This window comes from Teleopsis dalmanni, chromosome 1 (assembly GCF_002237135.1).
Source record: "Teleopsis dalmanni isolate 2A chromosome 1, ASM223713v2, whole genome shotgun sequence".
NCBI classification, from domain to species: Eukaryota; Metazoa; Arthropoda; class Insecta; order Diptera; family Diopsidae; genus Teleopsis; species Teleopsis dalmanni.
In genome coordinates this window covers 78,251,815-78,274,427 of record NC_051846.1, presented here as the reverse complement: position 1 = coordinate 78,274,427, position 22,613 = coordinate 78,251,815, and positions in this window count along the sequence as shown.

Sequence of the window (22,613 nt, the reverse complement as noted above, 5' to 3'; positions counted from 1 at the left end):
CTGACATTTAAAAAGCTACAAAAAATAATAAAGCTAGATAAAAAAAATATCTTTTAAAAGAAAATAACTAGAAAATCCGCAATATACGCAATGTGTACAGCTGAAAAATAAAGCAAAAGTATTTATGTTCGTTCGTTGTTCTACTTAATTAAATTGCCGAATAGCAGAACAGGGATTCTGTGGTGTTTGTGGTGGAGGCAAGGGCAACATTAACGGCGCTTTGCTCAAATTAATTTGTGGAAGATCAGCACCATCTGCACAATCTACAAATATTAAATGTACATATATAAATAAATATTATTCATTCAAGAAAGCAGAAAACCAACCGACCCAACCTAATCGAAAAATGCAATTATACGTTGACACACTAAAAGTGCGCACGTCAAATCCGTCACCGAAAAAAGGAACAAAAATCATAGAGAATTTAAATTTATTTTTGTGTCATCAACATTTGAAATGCGCAAATATTCCAAAAAAAATAAATAAATAAAATAAAATAAGTTGCTTGTTACTTGTAAAATGAGAAGACAGTTTTATAAATAAACAGCAAATGTAAAAAAAAATGAGTTAAAGCTTAAAAAAGCACTGGCCTGGCCATCTTATTAATAAAATATTCTTGCTTTGAAGATCAAAAGCCGACAGACATCGTCAGTAGATTAAAACGCGATAAAGTCAGTAGATAGATATATGCTTTTTTGTGGAGCATTCGAAGCACGTTCTTCAGAATCTTTATTGGATTTCGCTGACTTTTTGGAGTGGATTTATTTCTTCTTTCTGCTTTTGTTCCAATTAAGTGTGTCAAAAATTAAACTAATCGCACTTGGACTGAATGTACTCGTATAAGCAAAAATGTGTTTTACTAAAGACAAGTGTTTTGCAAAGAATTATGAAATAATATTTTAACATTCAAATTGTTTGAATGAGAGGTAATTAAATATCTACGGATAACCTGCTTATATATGTATGTATATGTATGTATGCTTTAAAACAAAAATTGTATATAAATATATTTCTACTAGAAAAATATGTTTAATAATTTCTTATTAGTTCTGCCTTTTAAGGTATGTTGAAAGATAAACCGCAACTAATCACATACACTTCCACTGACATTAAAAAGAAAAATTAAATTTAATATATTAAACCGCAAAAAGTGTATTTGGTTTTTATATTTATATTTATATGTATATACATATATATACTCTTATTTGACGTCTGCCACAACGTTAATAATGTAAAATTCCATTCCTTATATTTTGATTTTTGTCTAAGATGGGAGTGTACACAGCTTCTATGAAAATTGCAAATAGCGTAGGCAATGTATTAATTATCTTCAGAAAATCTTCATGATCTTATGTTTTTATATAATTAAGGTTTTTGTTTCAGAGTACAGTAAATTAATTCAAGAGTTCGAAAATATTGTTAATATTAATGTTAATGTTATTAGAAAAACAAACGTCATAAATTTAAAAACTTAAGATTGAAGTAAAACCTACTAATGCAGGACAATTAAGCATTTTTAAATTAACTCATTAACTTATTGGATATATAAGTTTTTAACGTATTTTGTTTCACTGTGATTTTTTTCACAAAGGATTTTAGCTAACTCCACTTAAATCCATTGTCAAGTTGGTGTATCCGAAAATCGGACTCGCGCCTATGAATTTCATTAAACTCATGAAAGCATATCAAATGATCAAAAACAGAATATAGTCAAATGTAAATTTATAATATAATAGTTACATTCATATATACAGTCAAACTTCTATAATTCGAATTTTCTATAACTCAAACTAAAAAAAATACAACAGGGTTTTAGAGAGCAAATTACATACAATTCTGCTTCTATAAATCGAACTTCTATAACTCGAATATAACTGGAATAAAAATATTGTCACGTGCCAATAAGAATATGTGAAAGTGCATTCCATAAGTCGAATTTTTCTTTTAATTATGAATCCATTTAGTTATTAGGGGAAATTCCTTTTTCCAAACTAAATGTTTAATTTTTTCTTTCTTATGTATGTTGGTTCTTTGTGCAAATGCCAGTGGCTAATGCATGGAATTTGCATTTATTCCGCCGAATATGACCTCTAAATTGCAACCGGCTAATCAGGGAATAATTTAAAGTGTAACTATCGCGACAGAACCGTAAAGGAAGCACTAAAGCGTACAGAAGTAAACAAAATGCAGGATATTACACTTATGGATTGCATTAAAAAGCTTGATATATCGATGTTAGTGGTCAAATAATAGCGCACTGCTTTAAAAAAGCTGAATTATAACAATTTTCTACATGGGATGCACAGGACGACATTCCTTTAGTTTTCTTGAATAACATTGATGAAGACCGTGAAGTGATGTAAAGTGAAAGTAAAGTAAATAAAATAATTGACAATGCTACTCTTAAGGATTATATTGAGCTTTACAATGAAATTTGTACATTAAGCTTTCCTATAGATGATGATATTATTGAGCATTATAGCTCTGAATTAGTGGAAAGTGATGAAGAGGGTTCGGTGTGTGAAATTGTTCATCAGTCTTTCAAGAATGTAGTAGAAAATTTAATCAAAATTCTGAATTTTTATTTGCAAACATATGATACTACAATTGATGATCACTAAGAGGCTTCAAATAAATTGGAATCTCTTTTTACTGAAAATTTGAATAAAATTAAAATCGCAAATCCTAATTTCTGAATATTTTACTTCACTATAACTTCTATGCTATATTTAATTTCAAATAAATACATAAATATCTTAAAATGTAATTCTAGTTACTAGTTTCAAAAATAAAAAAAAAATAAATAAAAAATAAAAAAATTCTCTAACTCGAAGTCTACATAAGTCTTTTTTATTTGCAAAATGGTACTTAGAGTTATGGAAGTGTGACTGTAATATATAAAAAAATATAATATAAAATAAAATAAGCATTTTATATAGGTATTTAAAACTTTGCTTTACATATCGTTTCCTTATTTGTTTTTGAAATATTGATATCCTTAGTTGGACACCAAAGATTAATGTTTCCAACATCTGTAAAGGAAAAAATAACAAGTACGAAGCTTTCCACTTTTCAGTTAACATTTTAATAATCACTTACCTATATACCTAGGTGCAACAATTCAAACAAAAAAAATTCAATACTCCTATTTTAAAAGCATTTAAAGTCTAATAAAATAAATTCAATTTCTAATATTATTCTTATTTCTAAAAGTTTTAATTTGTGAGCTTCCGCGGTACTTCGTCAAAATTTTATTTACTATGAAATCATAAATAATTAAATTTCAATTACGATAAAAATATGTTTTTTTTATTAAAGTAGCAATATCTCTTTACTAATTAGCTTTTAACAAATTAGTTTTCATTGCCAAACTAATTTCCTGAGAAAAAAATATTTTAGACACTAACTTAAGAAATAACTGTGAAATATTTTCCTGTGAAATATTTGTACCTTAGTAAGCATGTGCGATCTCATTTCACAGATGATTAATTTTTAACAATTTTCTCGCTACCACAATTCATTCACAGTGTAAATCACTAATCTTTAGATCATTTCAAGATACTTTCTTTGCTTGTATTAACATACATATATGAGCAAATTTTTCAATTTCATTTTAACCCGTGGCATCAAATTAAATCAAAATCTGCTAACATCAGCCATTTGCTTTCAAATATTTATTGTATACAAAAGTTAAAAATTTTTAATTTATGTTTGCAAAATAGTTTTATGTGTTTTTAATTAATTCAAACGCTTAAATTTGCAAAATGAAATAATCATTAATACGAAATTAAAGCGAAATAACTTTTAAAAAAGCTAAAAAATTTAATTCTGGTTTGCGAATTTTTATGATTTTTATATATATTTATATATTAGTTAAAAAGTTGGAAATTTTTATTTTATTAAAGTTCAACAAAGTTCATTCAAATTTGACAGAAAGGCCATGAAATCATGTGAAAATTTATTTCTCACATTTTGAAAAACAAAAACAAAACAAAAGATACAGCCACAACCTACATAACTACTTTAAAATAGAATATATTAATACCTTTATGTTAATAATACAATTAGTAAAAACTGTTAAAAATCTTTGCTCTTTTAAAAGCATTAATTGGTTTATAATAACTTAATTATTGCTCCAAATTAAGTATATCAATCTTCAAATCTATCGCTGCCGGCTAAAACCTTTTGCTTTCAAATTCCGAAAATTGTTTTCATTACTCTTGTGTGGTCGTTAAATAAAATAAAATAAAATAAAATAAAATATTTTTATGTAGTTTAAATGGAATATATGCATAATGGGAATTTTGTTAATATGGAAATATTAAATTCCATATACAACAACAATATCTAAACAATATTTAAAATAGTTTTACTATTTTATAGTTTTGAACGCGGAAGGTAACCGTGATGCGATTATCATAAAAAAGATTGGTCTCTAAAGACTGGCACTCTACAAAAAAGTAATCTTGTAAGCATTTTGTAATAAAAAATATTTTTATTATCATTTTATTTTTATATATATTTATAGATATATTTTTATATATATATATTTACATATATGTTTATACATTTAATTAAAAATTGAATAAATATTAATATCGCGCTTGCGACTTGTGGAATAACATTAGCATGACTTTCTCAGTTCTACGATCCTAGATTAGGTTCTATATATAAAAAAATCATATAAATCATGTAACAAATAATGCCTCTACAAATAGAATAGTAATAAAACCAAATAATATTCGTTCTAATATAACCAAATAACTGCATTTGTTTATAAAACTTTCACAGAAAATTAAAGAAAACTCCAGAAAAATATGCGATAATAATAATCAAGTACGGCTTTGGATCAGTTGATTAAGGAGCGCTGACCTGAGCTCAAAATTTGGCAGGACTCAAGTCCGATTCCTGGTACTTGCAGTCTCAAAAAATTATGTACGAATAATTAAATACAAGAAATATTTCCAAAACCACTGATGATGGAGATTTAGCAATACCCGAAACAGCTGTATGGTTAGCCAACAATTTAATTAATTAAAATAATGTAAAAATTAAATTTTGTTGTTGTAGTTCATTACTGTTTGAGGAACCACTTTATTTATATTTTTATGTATTTTATATTATAAATGTAATATATATATATATATATAATGTTAAATATATCTATTTAATATATATGTATTTTATACATTAGATGTTAAAGCAACTAAAGGCTGTGCTATGCTATTCGTCTGTAAAATAAGTCTATTTAGCTTTGATGAGATTTGATGAGATAAAACAACTTTTGTTATTACATTTTTTTTAATTCCTTTAAATGCTTTTATGATATATAAAAATGAAAAATTAAGAGTCTCATTTAACGATGTCTAAAATCACAAAGCAAATGATAAATATTTATATCAAGAAATCTAAATTATATACTATAAAAGATTGGACAATTATTGATGGAGTTCCATTAAATTAAGAAGTTTGAACTGCTTTTAAGTCTTACGTGGAAAGTTTCAAAGGAATTGTACTTTTTCGTTTATTTATATTCATTCCATATATATAGTTTAAAGCTTATCAAAATGTTATCAATCAAAGAGATATCTCAAAGAGATATTTGTTGGTGTATGTATCTATTTTATACATATATATTAAAAAGAATATAAAATATATATAAAAAAATATATAAAATATATATTCGTGATCGAAAACATTTATTTCTAATTCATTTTTTGTACTCGTTAATTCATCGATCTTGCATATTATTGAAGAATAATGTTCATTTTTTTATTCTTAACTTTTAACAATTAAACTGAAGTCATTGTATGTCGTGTTTCTGTGCTTTAAACTTCAATTCATTGAATATCATTTCTTAAAGTAATTTTAATTGAATACTTTAATAATTTTAAAGAAAATTTATTGACGCCAATATTTACAAAGGCACAAAAATATGTCACATTGTCGCCAACAATTAATTTCAAAGTCTCTGTCCAAGTCTCATTCTACATGTTTCATTCAATATATAGAAATATTTGGTCCCAATCGCAAAAACACAGCACTGGAAAAAATTGCTTAATTTAAATCAAAAGAAAGCTATAAACCCAATTACAACTGACGACACTGCACCATCTGTATAATGAATGTTGCCCCCCAAAAGGCATTTTTGTGCAATGAATAATTACAAATTGGATCCGCAAGGAGAAGTGACACATCCGACTGGATTGTGAAAATGTGTTGAGTTGATGAATTTGCACATTTCTCATGTTAACATATAAGCTGTCCTCCTTCATTTTATTTAAGCGTTTAATTAATTTTGGTTTCTATTCTTAAATGTATCTTTTATTCATTTAAGTTTTTGTTTTTTTTTTTTTTTGTTATTTAAAATTAACTTTTTCAATAGTTGATTTCTAAATAAAATACGAAATTTATTCTTTCATTAATGTCCATAACTGAACTTGTTTTGTAGATTGACAGGTTGGCTGCCTAAGCTGAGTTGTTTCATTAATCAAATTTTATTGCTTAATTAATTGAAAATTTGTATCTTCCACTGCTGCTGCGGCTGCTGCTATCAAGAATTTACTCTGTTCATTATAAATCTAAAGCACCCAGCAATTGTCATCAGCTTTCGATAATGACAAACTAGCCTAGTTGCTGCTTGTGAGAGACTTAACTTTTTGAAATTCATCTCATCGTTTATGTGTTCAGTAAATGGGGAACAAGTTTTTATCTGATGTTTTTTATTGGCTGATTTTTATTTTATAAATACTTTAAGGTATTTTTCTTTTTTTTTTTTGTTGATTTCATTTTAGTTTTTTTTTTTATTAATTTTAATTCTCATAACAATGATTCAGGTTTTCTTTCACTACACAATTCTTTATGATTTGGAATTTGAATCTATAGTTTTTTTATATACACTTTCGTGCTCTGTATATTTATAAAAATTATTAGTAAACAAATTAAATTAAACTACCATGCATATTATTGTTTTTTCTTTCGATTTATTAATTTATTTTATTAATTAAGTTTTAAATTTTATGGTCAAAAAAATTGAAAATATATGCAAATCAGATTTTTATAGACAGCGAATCTGATTGCTTAATAGTAATAAAAATAGTAAACCCCGGGACGGAACTCGAACATACATTGTGACCGAAAAGCTTTCGGAAATTCTCATTTAAAATTCGCGCGCTGTATATTTTTCGATATTTTAAGTTTATGTAGTTTGGCAGCACTTAAGGACAATTACTATGCCAAAAATGAGCGCGATCTGTCAGACAGTTCGTTTACGGCAGCTGTTTAAACCAGTTCACCTCAGTAGTGCGTTGCGAAAAAAACAATGGAAAAAAATATTGAACAAAGAGTTTGCATCAAATTTTGTGTTTCGAACGAAATTTCGTGTGCAGAATCTTTGCGAATGCTACAAAAGGCTTATGGGGAATCAGTTTTATCGAAAACTCAAGTTTATGAGTGGTACAAAGCCTTTCAGGACGGTCGTACGACCGTCGAAGACATGCCGCGTTCTGGACGACCTTCGACCTCTACCACCGACGAAAACATTGAAAAGGCAAAGGAAATCGTGTTCCAAAATCCTCATGTGAGTGTTAGAGAGATAGCACGAGAGCTAGGCATCGGTCGTGAGATGGCTCGTTTGATTTTGGTGGACAATTTGTGTATGCGACGTGTCAACGCTCGGCTTGTTCCGATTCACCTCAATTTGTTCAACATTATCAACGATTTTAAGGCCAAACATTCAATAAATACCATCGAACAGCCACCGTATTCACCTGATCTTGCACCGTGTGACTTTTTCCTGTTTCCCAAACTCAAATTTCCACTCAGAGGAACGCGTTTTGAATCCATAGAAGACGTAAAACAGAATTCGCAGAGGGAACTCAAAGCCATACCGGAAAGCGCCTATAAAAAATGTTTTGATGATTGGAAGAAACGTTGGATTTGTGTATCGCTTCTAATGGAGCATATTTTGAAGGAGATAAAATAAATATTGATGAAGATTAAGAATTTTGCGTTTTATTTATTTATTTCCGGAAACTTTTCGGTCACAATGTAGATATATGTATGTAAGTTTCATTGGTTGAAATATTAGAAGAGAAGAAAATTTTACAAAGACGGGAAGTTTGTGAGATAAACATATATATATTAATAGAATTAAATACATTAGAAAGTTATTAAAATTTAGAATTTCCATAAAATAATTATTTTTATCCTTTTTATATCAAATTAAAATACTATAAAATTGTTTGGTATTTTACATAGATTAGTTTAGTTCGTATTCATAAAACTTAAGTTATTTTTACTATATTTTTAGAATTTGTTAATAAAACTTTCTCAGCAAAGTAACAAAACTCCAGAAAAATGTGCGAACATAAAAATCAAGTACAGCTTTAGGTCAGTTAATTAAGATGCACTAACTCTGAGCTTTAAATTTGGCAGGGCACGACTTCGATTCCTGGTACTTGCAGTCTCAAAAAATTATTTACGAAAAATAAAATACAAGAATTATTTCTAAGACCAGTGATGATGGACATTCTATTAATTCTATTAATTAAAATAATATAAAATAAATTATTGTTGTTATAGTTTACTTTTATTCGAAAAACCACTATTTATTTTTTTAGTTTGAAATTCACAAATAAAAAAAATATATTTTGTAGATTCACAATGTGTATAATATGTTTCTCATATATGACATCACAATTGGCCGTTGACCTTAACGAATTGTTTGTTAGCTGTGTCTGCCACTTAATACTAGAATATCTAATAAATAAAGATAAATTCATTATTGTTGAACATATTTCGAAGTCAATAGTTTAACAGTTGCCAAACATGCGATAAGTTAACAATTAGTATCAGCATGTATCTTCTACTTTTACAGAACTGGATGTATAATCATTCGCTAAAGAGAGTAGCCTTTGCTTGCATTCTGCCTGCCTGCCTGCCATACATTGAACTCTGTAAAAATGCTTTTACTGCAACTAGCGTTTAAGTACTACATCTACTGTTGCTGCTGTTACTGATTTTGTTGTAGTCGTTGCCATCCTTATTCAAGAACCATTCGTTATGCAAATAAACTTGTTGCCGTTGGTGATTGCACTGGCAGCATTGTCCAGTTTAAATTTAAATGGCAACAAATGAGGTTAACGAATGCAGAAAAGTGCAATAACATGAATTTTTATTTATTTATTTTTTTTTTGTTTGTTATTTTATATGAAAAAAAATTATACGAGTATAAGTACAGTAAGTTATTATGTTATTAGTATATACATAGATACAGATATATTATTGTATAGAAGTGCATAACATATAAGTTTCTTGTTTGATATATTTAATATAAAATTTATGTTAATTAGGCTTGCAAGCAACTAACTTTAAATATTACAAGAACAACAATAATCAAAAGTTTCTTCTAGGTTTTTTTTCTTGAAAAACTTAATACAAAACATATTTTTTTCGATTTTACAAGCGATCAATTTTAAATATATACTCTAAGACCAAAAGATTTCGCAAGCTTTCACTTTATAGTATGCGCACTATGTCTTGTAAGGCGAATTAAATGTGATATGATGTATTAGTCTATATTAGTATAATGCAACCTGTGAACTGATGTATCAGTCTATATCAATATAGTGCAGTCCATAGTAAATAGAATATTTTAATAACCTATATTGGTAGTCAGGTCATCTATTAACAATTAATAGATGACGTCAGTAAAATAGATCTTTCGGAAAATACAATCAAAATTCGAAGAAATTTGAATGGACTTTGAGTCTTTCGTATGAAAGGATAACTTCTCTAACTTCTGTAACACGGTGCCAAATATGATAAATTTCATGTATGCAGGCAAAAAAAACATTTTTATATAAAATATTAGTCAATAAAAGCAATTTTAAGCCACCAGTTAACTCATTCACACACCATTTATTAAGTAAATGTTTTTAATATGCTCAATTCTACTTTTAAAATTCATAAAAGATATTGAGTTTGACCAATATTTAATGAACTCACAACTGTATTGTTGAAATGCATTGGTAACGAATTTCAGTTGAATTTCATAAATATGTTCACAACCATCTTTAAACTATCTTGCGGAGCCTTATACTCCTACTAGGAGTTAAAGAAATTTATATATATATATATATCTTTAAACCATGTTATCACTCGTGAATTTCTTCATTTGATAAACTTGTTTTATCTCTTGAAAGGTTTCAATAAAGATTTGATCAATTTTTCAACAAAACTTAATGTGAACTATATGTAGGTTTGATGCTTATATTTATATCGATAACTAATACATTGTGAATTCAAATTACTCTATTTCTATTTATCTTAATATCAGGAAATTTGATCAGGATCTACCTAACTAACACATATAATTGTCTTGCCAATCGATGATTTCACTACAGATGCCTATTTTTGAAAATTTATCGATTGTAGTTTTTAACTTATAACAAAAATAAATATGCCATTACTAAAAACCATATACTTATGCATATCTTAAACTAAAGCTGTTTCTACAACAATAAGTTTAGCTTAGATTAGTTAGTCATGAATATTGATTTAAGTTATATCTACAAACACTAAGACCACGTGAGGATACGGGCGCGAGGAACCCCTTACAACATAACATATTTTCATTTAAAAAGTTATTTACATAATTTAAACCTCTTAACTATATTATAAAACTATTAAAGTTAGTTTAAGTTTGAAAAAATATTATTGATTTAACTACCAAATTTTATAATTTAAACGTTGTACTACCAATTTTATAATATCATAAAAAAAAATATTGATAAACATAACATGTTTACTTAATTAACTTAACTTAAGCACATAATTCGCTTCATAACTGATTTATCTTTTTCTTACCAATCCTTGGATTTAAAATTAATTTATACTCCACGCTTTGAGATTGAAAGCAATTTAAAAAGCAAAAGAAAGAAAAAAAATTAAAAATATATTATCTTGCATCTTGCATCTTGCATCTCGCAGGAGCAACTCCCCTTTAATATTAATAAGCACTTACATTGCACTTACTTTGTAAAAATAACCACACATTTACAATGCAGCTAGCAACAATTTAATGTTGCATCGATTAAAAATCAGTTGTTCACAATTGGGAACGATTGCAGCACGTTTCTGCCTCAGCCTCAGCCTCAGTCTGAGCAGCAGCCTCAGCACAGCACGTACAACAATGCAACTTGTCTTCACTTTAACACCAAATCTGAATGCAGCCAGTTAACCTCCCTGTGTAAAGTGAAGTGAAGTGCAGGCAGTGCCGTGAAGTAACCATATCAGACGCCGGTACGGAATGAAAATAAAAGGGCAAATTGTGGGATGAACTTTGTTAATGATGACTGTGGGGCAGAACGATGACATCTACAATAAACAAACAAAGGAAAAATCAACCAACCAAAAAAAAAAAACTCGAAAAAAATTACATCTTCTGAAGGCAGCTAGCAGGCAGGAAAGGCAGTCACTCAAGCAAAATTGCACGTTAAACAAGTGCAAATATTTTGAAGTTTAGTTGCATTCCGCAAAATTTTTGAAATAAAAACAGATGTTTAAAAATTGTAAAAGTTTGTGGATGCAACACATTATTTTCACACTTAAATTATGTTGTTTAATATAGTTGTGGTGTAAAAACTTTGCTTGAAACACAGTAAATAGTACTCATTTCAATACTGTGAGACTCAGTAATTCTATGCAGTTATCTGTCCCACTCAATGACTCTTCAATTTTGTAATCATTTGTTTAGTTACATATTTTATAATTTAAAATAAAATTTTCTATAATTATTTTATCATATTTTTATCGAAGCAACATAATTTCACATTTTATTAACCAAGTATTAAAACCTTTTCAACTATTTGAGATATTATTAAAGAAATATTTGCAATAGAATCTAATTTTAAACTATATTATTGTTAGGGAATGTGTAACTGTGACCGTCGGGTTTATTGTGCCCCCTTCTGGGTTTAGAGTATGTCTCTAAGCCCTGTTGCGTCAATATAAAATAATATAGAACCTACTTTACACAGTTTTATTGTCTCTTCCGTAAGAATATACATTCCCAGGAGCCTATTCCGTATGTATACCCAGCCTGTGATGATACTAAGTTTTTCCTTTGATAGGTTCATATAATCCTGGTGTCTCTTTTTGTTATAGGTACCAATAAGTGATTTATCTATCCAATGCTTCTTTTATTAAATGTATAAAATTCAACTATAACGTTTTGTCAAAAATATTCTTTATTTTAAAACGAAAATAATGACGATATTGCTAAACTCAATAACTTCTGACTACCTAACGTAATATTAGGTAACGTTATTACTATAATTCTTGGGATCTGGGGAATTTTTGTAATAGTGTCTAAGGAACTTAAGATATAAATTTCAACTCTACGTTCAGAGTATTCCGGTGAAACAATAAAATAATAAAATTTAAAGATGAATGAAAAATGTCAAAATGTGAAAAATTCAAAATGTGTATAATTTTGACCAGACATTCTTCAAATACTTCTTTCTATAATATATAAAGATATTCCTATCATTATTCTTTTATATAATATAATATGTAATATATAATATGTAATACATGATATGTAATATATAATATGTAATACATGATATGTAATATATAATATGTAATACATGATATGTAATATATAATAATAACAAAGAGGTTCGAAAAGTAGTGAACTACAACAACAAAATTTCATTTTGTATTATTTTAATTAATTGAATTTTTGGCTAACCAAACAGCTGTTTCGAGTAGTGCCAAATACCCATCATCAGTGGTCTTTGAAATAATTCTTGTATTTAATTATTCGTAAATAATTTTTTGAGATTGCAAGTACCAGTGATTGAACTCGTGCCCTGCCAAATTTAAAGCTCAGAGTCAGCGTTCATTAGCCAACTAACCTAAAGCCGTACTTGACTTTTATATTCACACATTTTTCTGGAGTTTAGTTAACTTGCTGTGAAATTTTTTATTAATAAATTCAATTGCTGTGTTTATATTAGAACGAAATCATAAATCAGCTGTTGAATACTATTTCAATACTATTCTGTATGTAGAAGCATCTTCTTTACAGTATCTGCAGTCTGAGTTAGATTGAATTCCTAACTTCGATAGGTGATTATTCAATCTACACTGACCGGTAAATAATCCCGCAATAATTTTTAGGTTATTTTTTAATTGTGCTATGCAATCTTTAAAGCGTTTTAGATTGTAAGTCTCTAAAAGCATTTTAGATTCTTATAGTCTTGGTAGTCATTCCCAATAGAGTTCTCTTTCTTTTTCCTCTGCGTCGTTCATAAGAAAGGATAGAGTTCCTTTGAGATCAACTTGCTTAATATTCATTTATATCTATTGAAAAAATAATAAGTGTACGAGAAAGTTTCTTTGTTGTTGTGCTGTGGTTTACCAGTTTTATATGTATGATGAACCGTTTTGTGTATAAAACATTAAAGAAATAATTCCTCTGAAATACTTAAAATTTTTATTGTATTTTATTTTATTACTTGAACAAATTCAACTTAATTACTTTTAAATGTAAACACTTAGAACACCTCTTGAGTGGCAGGAATTATTTCAACACTTTGATTTAAATTAATTTGCTAATCAATAGAATTTAAAAATTTATTACTGCAAATATTACTCAATTGCTACCACCCGTTGTCGCATGAGCTGTAGGATAAACATTATTTCGTTGTTGTGCTTTTTGGTCTGTGCTAATAAATTTTATAAACGTACCTTGCCCAATATAAAACTCAGTCGGAAATATATATACAATTATATATATCTATATATGTATACTTATAAACAACCATAAATTCATTTCAATTCAAATTAAGTTTTGTAATTTATATCAATTGGGAAGTTAGAATGCGCCCCGCGGCGTTACGCTTCGTAAATTTAATAGACTCAAGTAGTAGCAAAATAAAACAAAACAAAAAAAAATTCTGTAGCAATACCAAGGAATAAGTTTATCCGCAAATAGAACCGTCTAAGAGTACTTGCTGCGCACGTAGCGCAATCTAAGAGCGCAGTGCGTGGTCCACTGAAGACATTAGAAAAACACGTGTGAGTCTTACTTGTTTCTAGAAGAAGTAACAACTTAAATTGCACATTTTAAAAAGTCTAATAAAAAAGTTATAAAAATTTCCAAACAAAATATGAAGATGAAATTGAAGTCAAAAAAAAAAAAGTGAAAGAAAAATAGAATAAATTCCGACAGCTACAGGAAACCAAGAACAGCAGTACCAGCAGTACGAGCATAGTTTTGTATATATAAACATTACAGCAGTAGATCTGCTATATTTTGTAGTTGTATGATTTCATTCAGCTTTAGTATATGTTTTAATGGACTTCTGCTCTTCCTACTATAATTACACATGAAGCTGTTTCAGCCAGGAAATATAAGTTCGTAAATTTGTTTATTTGTTGGTTTGTTTATTTACTTATATTTTTGTTGTTATTTCTGTGCATTTAGAGTTGAAAAAGTTTTAGGCCTAATCAAAATTACTCGACTTCTAAACCTACAATACTATATGAATACACTAGTTAGAGTGTAATGTGCTAATACAAAGAGCGCATGGTATGGTTCCGTTCTTTACATACTCGTACGTCTCGCATCCAATTCAATTTAGGCATCATACGCAGCAAAAGCATAATAAAAATTCAGAATGAATGGACGTGTTGGAGCTTACTCTGCACTTGATTTCTATTATTGCTGCACATTTGGTCCATGGGCAAATATTTGTTGCAGCAACAACCCATGTGTATTGACGCGATTGGTGTTATTTCAGCTAAAATCTGAAGCAGCAAATATGAGGCAATCTAAAAAATGTGACTGCAATAGAGGTGTATAATACGTTGTTTATTTTCCAAACGTGGATTTTATAAACAAAACAATAGCATGAACCGATATATGAATTTTATATATAATTTATATTCTCGAATCATTAAATAGCTATAAATTTAACAGCACTTTGTACTTAAAATAGCACGTTTCTTACAATTTTCCTACAATATGTGTTGTCCTTCTATCATACCTATGCCATATTTTATTGATATATTTTAAAGTTCTTCTACTTTTCTTAATGTACTTAGTAACATAAGCTCATAAACTAAGTCGATTGTGTAGATAAATACGACTTTGACATAGCAAAAAAATTTATTACCAGGTATTTAACGTCACGATTCAGATAAATATCTATATTTTTATGAGTTTTTATTTATGTATTTTTTCTTAAGAAATTTTATTCAATATAAACAATTTGTTGTCAAAATCCTATAAAAAATGTAGACATTATTTTTATAAATGATGTTTAAATGAATTTTTTTGTTTTAACTTAAAACAAACGGAAATTATAAGTTTTCCAAACTTTCCAATTGTAATGGCTTATTCAATAAAATATTAAATTAAATAATAAAAGGAAACATGATAGCATGGTATACAAACGGAGCTGGAGCTGGTATATATGGACCAGGCAAAAGATACTGGGAAGCACTGGAAAATAATGTAACCATATTTTAAGCGGAAATATACGCTATAAATATATGCGCCAGTTTCAACGTTGAACGTAACTACCGGAACCGTAAAATTCCAATACTGACTGACAGTCAGTCAGCTATAATGGCACTCATATCCTACCAGGTGGCTACCAGGAGCCTACCAGGAGTGCATTGCCAAGCTAAATATACTTGGTTGGACAATCAGGTGCACTTAAAATGGATTCCAGAAAATCTATCCATTCTTTAGAACGGCACAGAGAATAATCTAAGAACAATCTAAGACCGGTCACTGTAGATTAAATAATCACTTAACAAAATTAGAATTCAATGCATCTCAAACTGCAGATACTGTAGAGAAGAGAGAAAAACTGCATACCATGAGCTTGGGGAGTGTCCGACACTAAAACACAAGCACAAGAAACGTACTGTACTACTGTATTGGTAATATGAACATTTCTAGACGAAAGTAGATTAGAATACGCAATTACTATTTGTGAATAAAAGTATTACATGAGTTTTAATGGTTTCCGACTCCGTGCCTTTGAAATATAAACTTTCTGAACTTGAATCCAGGATTCCTGATTTTGCTCTTTTTCACTAAAATAGTGAACCCATTTCTGAAATAAAACTTCTTGCCAGTCGTGCCTAACACTTCATTGCACAGCCTCCTTCCTTTCTCATCTTGTCATTATTGTATTATCTATATCTAGGCATTTCTACTTACTAAGCTACTTTAATATTGGTTAAAAAAACAAATTTGGTAAAAACTAAGCCGCTTGCAACAACAAGAATAATACGATGCAGTATGAGTTAAAAATTATTTGGGAGGAGAATATTACCGCGAAGAGCAGTCTAAAACTGTTTTATAACAAGGAAATATTTTAGGAAGAATATTACTTCAAAGATGTATTTGTATTTTATTTAAATCTTCAGAAATACCAATTTGCTAAATTAAAGAATTTTAATCGATTTATAATAATGTTCATTTTTGAGGTAATAATTAAAAAATACTATTTAAATAATTTAAGGATACTCTTTATTATTATAACTTAAATATAATTTAGTTCTAAAAATAATATATAGAATATGGTATTAAGAGAATCAGTTATACTTAATTCTTAAATTCCATTGTTTTATCTGATTTAACACCTTTAAAAAAAATTCCTTTAATTTTAAATAATAATTTTCAACAGAATTTTTTCTCTGGCAATTCCTTTAATTATTACCATAGCATAGAGCCATTTATTACAAATTAGAAATTCCAAAACGTAATATATATGAAAGGAAGCAAATTAAAATTAAAATTCTTCTATTTAAAAAAAATTCCCTTAATTGCTTCTAAATAAACTGAAATATATTGCTCTGTAAGACAAATATAAACAATATTGAATTTCTATAAAACTTAAGTAATTTATTGCGAAGGATTAACATATTTTTCTATTTACCGCCCAAAGCTAACAATTTCCTTCACGGAAATTCAAATCAAATGTCAAATAAAATATTTTAGTTATTTTCATTTATTTATTTTTACATTTTCTTTTACTCCCAGTGCAAAAAGCAAAAATTTTCAATTACGAAAAATACCCTTAAGCCATGCTTAAATCTTCTGCAGTAAATCACAAGGCTATGAAGATTACCCACTACAAGAGCTACTAGAGCTTAATGTGATTTCCTCACGAGACGACAAATTTGTCTTCGTCCGTCGTTTTAACTGCTGCTCGATAATTTCACTACCAATACTGTAATACCGATTTTCTTCAATTTTTGGGGATTTTTCTTTATTTTTGTGAAATTGGAATTGCTTACAAATTTCAATTGAAAGTGAAATTGAAATCGAAAACGTCGAACAACGACCCTTTCATATCCTTTAGCTGCTCTGTACACAGCCGTTCCATATTTCCGCTTTTCCTCATTTCCGCCTCATTCAACAGTTTCTTTCGTCTGGTTTTACACAATACAGTGCTGCACACTTCTTTTCACATTTCGCTGAACTCCTGTTAAATGTTGCACGTAACATTTTTGTTCGTAACAGAAAAAGCAAAAAAAAAAAAAATAAATAAATAAAAAACAACTGAAAAGTTCACCGGTAAAAGGAACACAAAAACGCGCGGGCGCATAACTACATAAAGCAAACTTTTTTATCCTTTATACATTTAAAGTTCTTTATACTGTGTGTGCACACCCCCCTTTGCCCTTCTACTCAAGGTTTTTCCAAAAACCAAAACAACAAAACAGCAGCAACAGCAGTAGACACTGTTACGCCAGCACTATTTTGAGCAACGTGCAGCACTTTCGCCACCGGCAAAACTTAAGGGTATGTTTCTACTTTCTTTGGCGGGCGTTTCACACCCCTTTATTTCATTGTATGTACTTGTTGGATAAAATAAAAACAATAAGTAAAGTGTGGCACTATACCCTGTAGGTTTTAGGCATGGGGGGTAACACAGTTGGCAGTAAGTGGAAATACAGTTGCACACTATCGCTGCAGGAGTTTTTGGTCGTTACACTAAATCATTTTAAATGGTTTCGCTGCTTTTGGGGTTCCTTGATGTCGTGCCATATCCTGTCTTAACATTCAAAGAACGGTAATATTCCACAAGTAAATTGTAAATCGTAGTCGTAAGGGGAGTACTTGCCGCTTGAGCAAAGGTTTGACTTGAGTAAATACATAGACATGCAGGCGTTTTGGTAATTTGCGTGTGGCAGTTGGCAAGAGGTTACTACGTCTCTGATCTGATGTGGTGTGGTGGTAGGTTTTTTTTTGTTAATAAACACAAAATTGTTGTTTTTGGTATTGTTGGTGAGGTGATGGTGCTAGTTCAAGTTTGTTCCGGTTTTCCCTTCTTTTTGTAGATAAAAAATTATATTTTTCTGTTATAATAACAATTTATATATATCAAAGTTGTCTGGGTTTTACCCAATTTTTTTTTTTTCATTTTTTTCTTGTTGGAAGTGCAATTTTCTTACTTTATTATTGTTGTTGTTATTGTTGATGGCGAAGGGTGCTTTCCTTATAAGGTATAAGGCCGATATAAAGTGTGGCTTATTTTTATTCATATGTAGTTATATAGTCACACATACATAAAATTTTGGTGATTCCTAAAATCGATTTTTTCGAGTATAAAAAGCAGGGTACTTATAAAAATTCATCAGTTATTTTTAAGGTCATTTATTTTTCTATTTCGACACCTTGTGTTAAATTTCGAACCCTGCATAATACATAACTGAGATTAATTAAAACAATTAAACAAATTTTTTATAAATATTATAATATTATAATTTTATAGATTAATATTGTAACATGTTTAATATCTAAGGCCGAGTACGAGTTGATCTAATTTGCATTTTAATTAAGGGAAATTCTAAATTGTGCCGATAATGTAGTGAAATGTTGGTATTTAGGACGTGTGCGAGTTAGACTAAGTTGCGATAAATGGCTAAAGGTGTGCAGTGTAAAAAATCCCAAAAAATCTTCCATTTGGTTTAGCATCAACTTAGCCTAACTCGCACACGTCCTTAGAATATCAACGTGACTAAATCGAGCCTAATTAGAAAAATGCAACTCGCACACTTTTTTCAACTTTGTTGCTAAATGTGTGCACTACAAAAAATTACACGCAAAATTGCATTTAGTTTAGCATGAAATTAGAACAACTCGCACACGCCCTAAAAACTCCGAAAAAATGTTGTCGAGCAACTAATATAAATGGAGTAGTCTTGATCAGTTATGATTGTAAGATAACAAAGTATATAATGTGCAACCATACAACGCTTGAGTTAGTCAAAACAACAAAGATGATAAGTCAGACACATGTCGTTAATAATGAGAGTACTCTACTAGTGTTAATCTTATTTTGCATAATTTAGTTATAAGAATGAAATTTATGTTCCATATACAAAAAGTTTTTAAAAGTGTGTTCTTAAGTGGAATAAAATTCTACCTAATTCAAATATTAATTATTTCGTAATACTCTTCATATCTCAATATTTGTCGATGAAGTAAAAATGAAAATGTATATCATAAAAGGTACATTCACTTCTTTAGAATTGAGTTCACCTCTAATTTGTTTTTTTTTTAATTATTATAAATTCAGTAATGTACTGAATAGTATATTGAATACACGGATTTGTCAAATTAGATTTAAAAAAATCTTGTTGCAGGTATTTAACCAAATGCAAAAAAAAAAGCTATAAATAAATGTAACTAAAATATTTTTGGTTTCAATATCTTCTCCAGTACAGTATAAATATGATATAGTATGCAAATAATATGCATAAAAAAGCGTTATTTATGACCGTGTGCAAGTTCGAGTAAATTGAGGTAAAGTAAATTAAAATTTCCTAGGCATTTTTTGCATTGCACTTATGTAAATATTTATTTATTTATTTATTTATTGCACTTATTTATTATTTTTAGTTTTCAAATTTATTTATTTATTTAATAAACATATAAAATTTTCACAATGGTAATACCTAATTTACCTAATTTTTATCTAATTTAACCTACTTGAAATTCTGGTAAATACCAACATTCGCTGCCATACCGACATAATTTACTATTTCCTTCAATTTACCATAAATTTACTCGAACTCGCACACGGCCTATATGAATTAAATACGTTACGAAGAGTCTATGTTTCATATCTTATTAATTTACCTACATTTCTTAATAAAAACTATAAATTTGAAAAAATGTTGCGAAAAAACACTGTATTATACACAAATAAATTGAATCATTTTTTAGTCTTAATCCACAAAAAAAAAAATAAACATTTTAATTTTTTTCTACTTTTCAATAGCCTTTAAATCACTTCTAAAAACGCAAGTCCAATTATTTCCTATTTTGCTCTATAAATTTAAAAATTAGGGCAAAAATTTAGGTCTAGGTCATTTAATACTATCTCTTTGCGATAATCAATTACAATTTTTCTTTAAAAAAAAAAGAAAATAAAAATTAATTATCGTAAAATGCAATCAAACTAAATTAACACAAATTAAAACATTTATTCTAGTAAACATCAAAAGAAGAAATTAAAGCTTAATTCGAAAATCACTGTTGTTACACAGTGTTGTTGCTATTGTTAACAGTATTGTTGTTGTTTTTATAACTGCTGCTTTTAATGTTCCATCGCATATTATTATGACCAAACGATTAAGATAAGCAACAACAGCAATTGACATGCGAATCGCGTTTGACGATTAACAGCAACAACAATAAGAAGAGCAGCGGCAAGAGCGACAATAACGACAGACAAAGTTTATTACCCGACAGTAATAACAATTACAACGATGGCTTGTAATAAAGTACAACAATACCAACATCACGAAGAATATTTTAACAATGGGGCAATATGTATGAATTTATCATAACAACAAAAACCACAAAGGGAGCTTGCCAACACTATTGCACGTCTATTGCTACTTTATGTGCTTTACAACAAATACAATAACAAAAACAACACCAACACAACGCAGCAGTCACATGCATAATCCAAATAGCTTTTTACAACCCCAAATTTACACATTTGCCCCTTTATTCGCCTTGTCGGCAATGAATTTTTGTTTGTGTAATACGTGTGCACATAAAGCTTATGCATTTAATTTCATTTTTTTTTTATTTCTGTTATGACTTTTTGTTTTTGTTGCTTTTTATTTATTTTTTACTCGTTTTGCAATGAAGCAAAGGCATTGCGTTATTTAAGTTTATTAACCAAAAATTATAGAGTTTATGTACATTTATCATTAGACTTATATGGATTCGTGAATATTGTAATTCATTTTTAAAAATCTTATATAAATGTTATAATAAAAAAATTGCTGCTTTACTCAATTATATATATTTTTTTGTTACTTAAAGAAAATGCAAATCAAAAATATTTCTTTCCAGTAATATGTGTAATTGAGCTATAAATCTGTCTAATTATGTGCCTGTATTTTCTTGCCATAAAATTATTTACGAGCCGTCCCCCTTGCTGCTCCTTTTGTTAAAGCAAAGCTATTTAACATATCTCCCTCCATTCAAAGTTCAAATTTATTGAGTTTTCTTCTTTAATTATTTACATTATTTATAAACAAATTTTTAATTTCTATTAACCTGCCATAAAGTGAAGTTTCTGTTAATATCTACATGATACAGCACAACATCTTTATACTGTATTTGTACAATATTTATTCGTTTACATATCTCTTTAATTGATTACAAATATTTTTGTCTGCTTCTTGCCCTTTCCCTGCTCCCAACATTAACAGCATCAGTCTCTGTCTGTGTGCATTAAATTTCATTGATTTTGTTTCTTTCACTTTAGACACGATTGCAACCGTTGCAGAGCTTATAGTCAATCGTAATGTGAAGCCACGTTACATTGCATGCCACACCACATAAAACTCGCCACTTCATAATTCAGCATATTCACATTAGAATTTGTCGAGTGGTGATGTGAAAATGAAAACTCCAATGTGATTTGGTTCTGTTGCTTGGTTTGGTTTCAATTATTTGAACCTCACACCTTGTGTGAGAGAGCGAGCTACCTTCTTTGCATATTACCTGAACTCGTTGGGGCTAGCAATTGGATGCAATTGTTTGCATGTGTATACTCATATGTGCTTTTGATATTTGTATAGAAACTGGAGCGTATGTGTTAAATGCTTAAATAAACAAACTGCTTAAATGCCTGTCATACCTTCCCTAACCCAATCTATGCCCAACATCAACATCTATGGACTGAATTATATATTTGAATCATTTTTTTTTTTTTATTTTTTTTTTATTTTCACGCTCATGGATTCATGTATGTTATGCTGCTTCAGTTGATTTGGATTGCAATGCAGAGAATTTCATAGGAAATCTTTGAAATTCTTGTTAAGTGCTCCTGTATGCAGTGGCATTTCATGGAAAATTCAACTCCATTTCACTCCACTGCTCTTATTGCTATTCTACAAAGTTTTCTTTTCATATTTTTCATTTTATAATCTACATATTTTGATATTTGTTTAGCACTTAAAGTGAATATTATGAATCTAGTTAGAAAATATTTTCAGTAGAAAAAGAAAAATACCTTAAAATGTTTCACACATTACTACTCGTATATTTG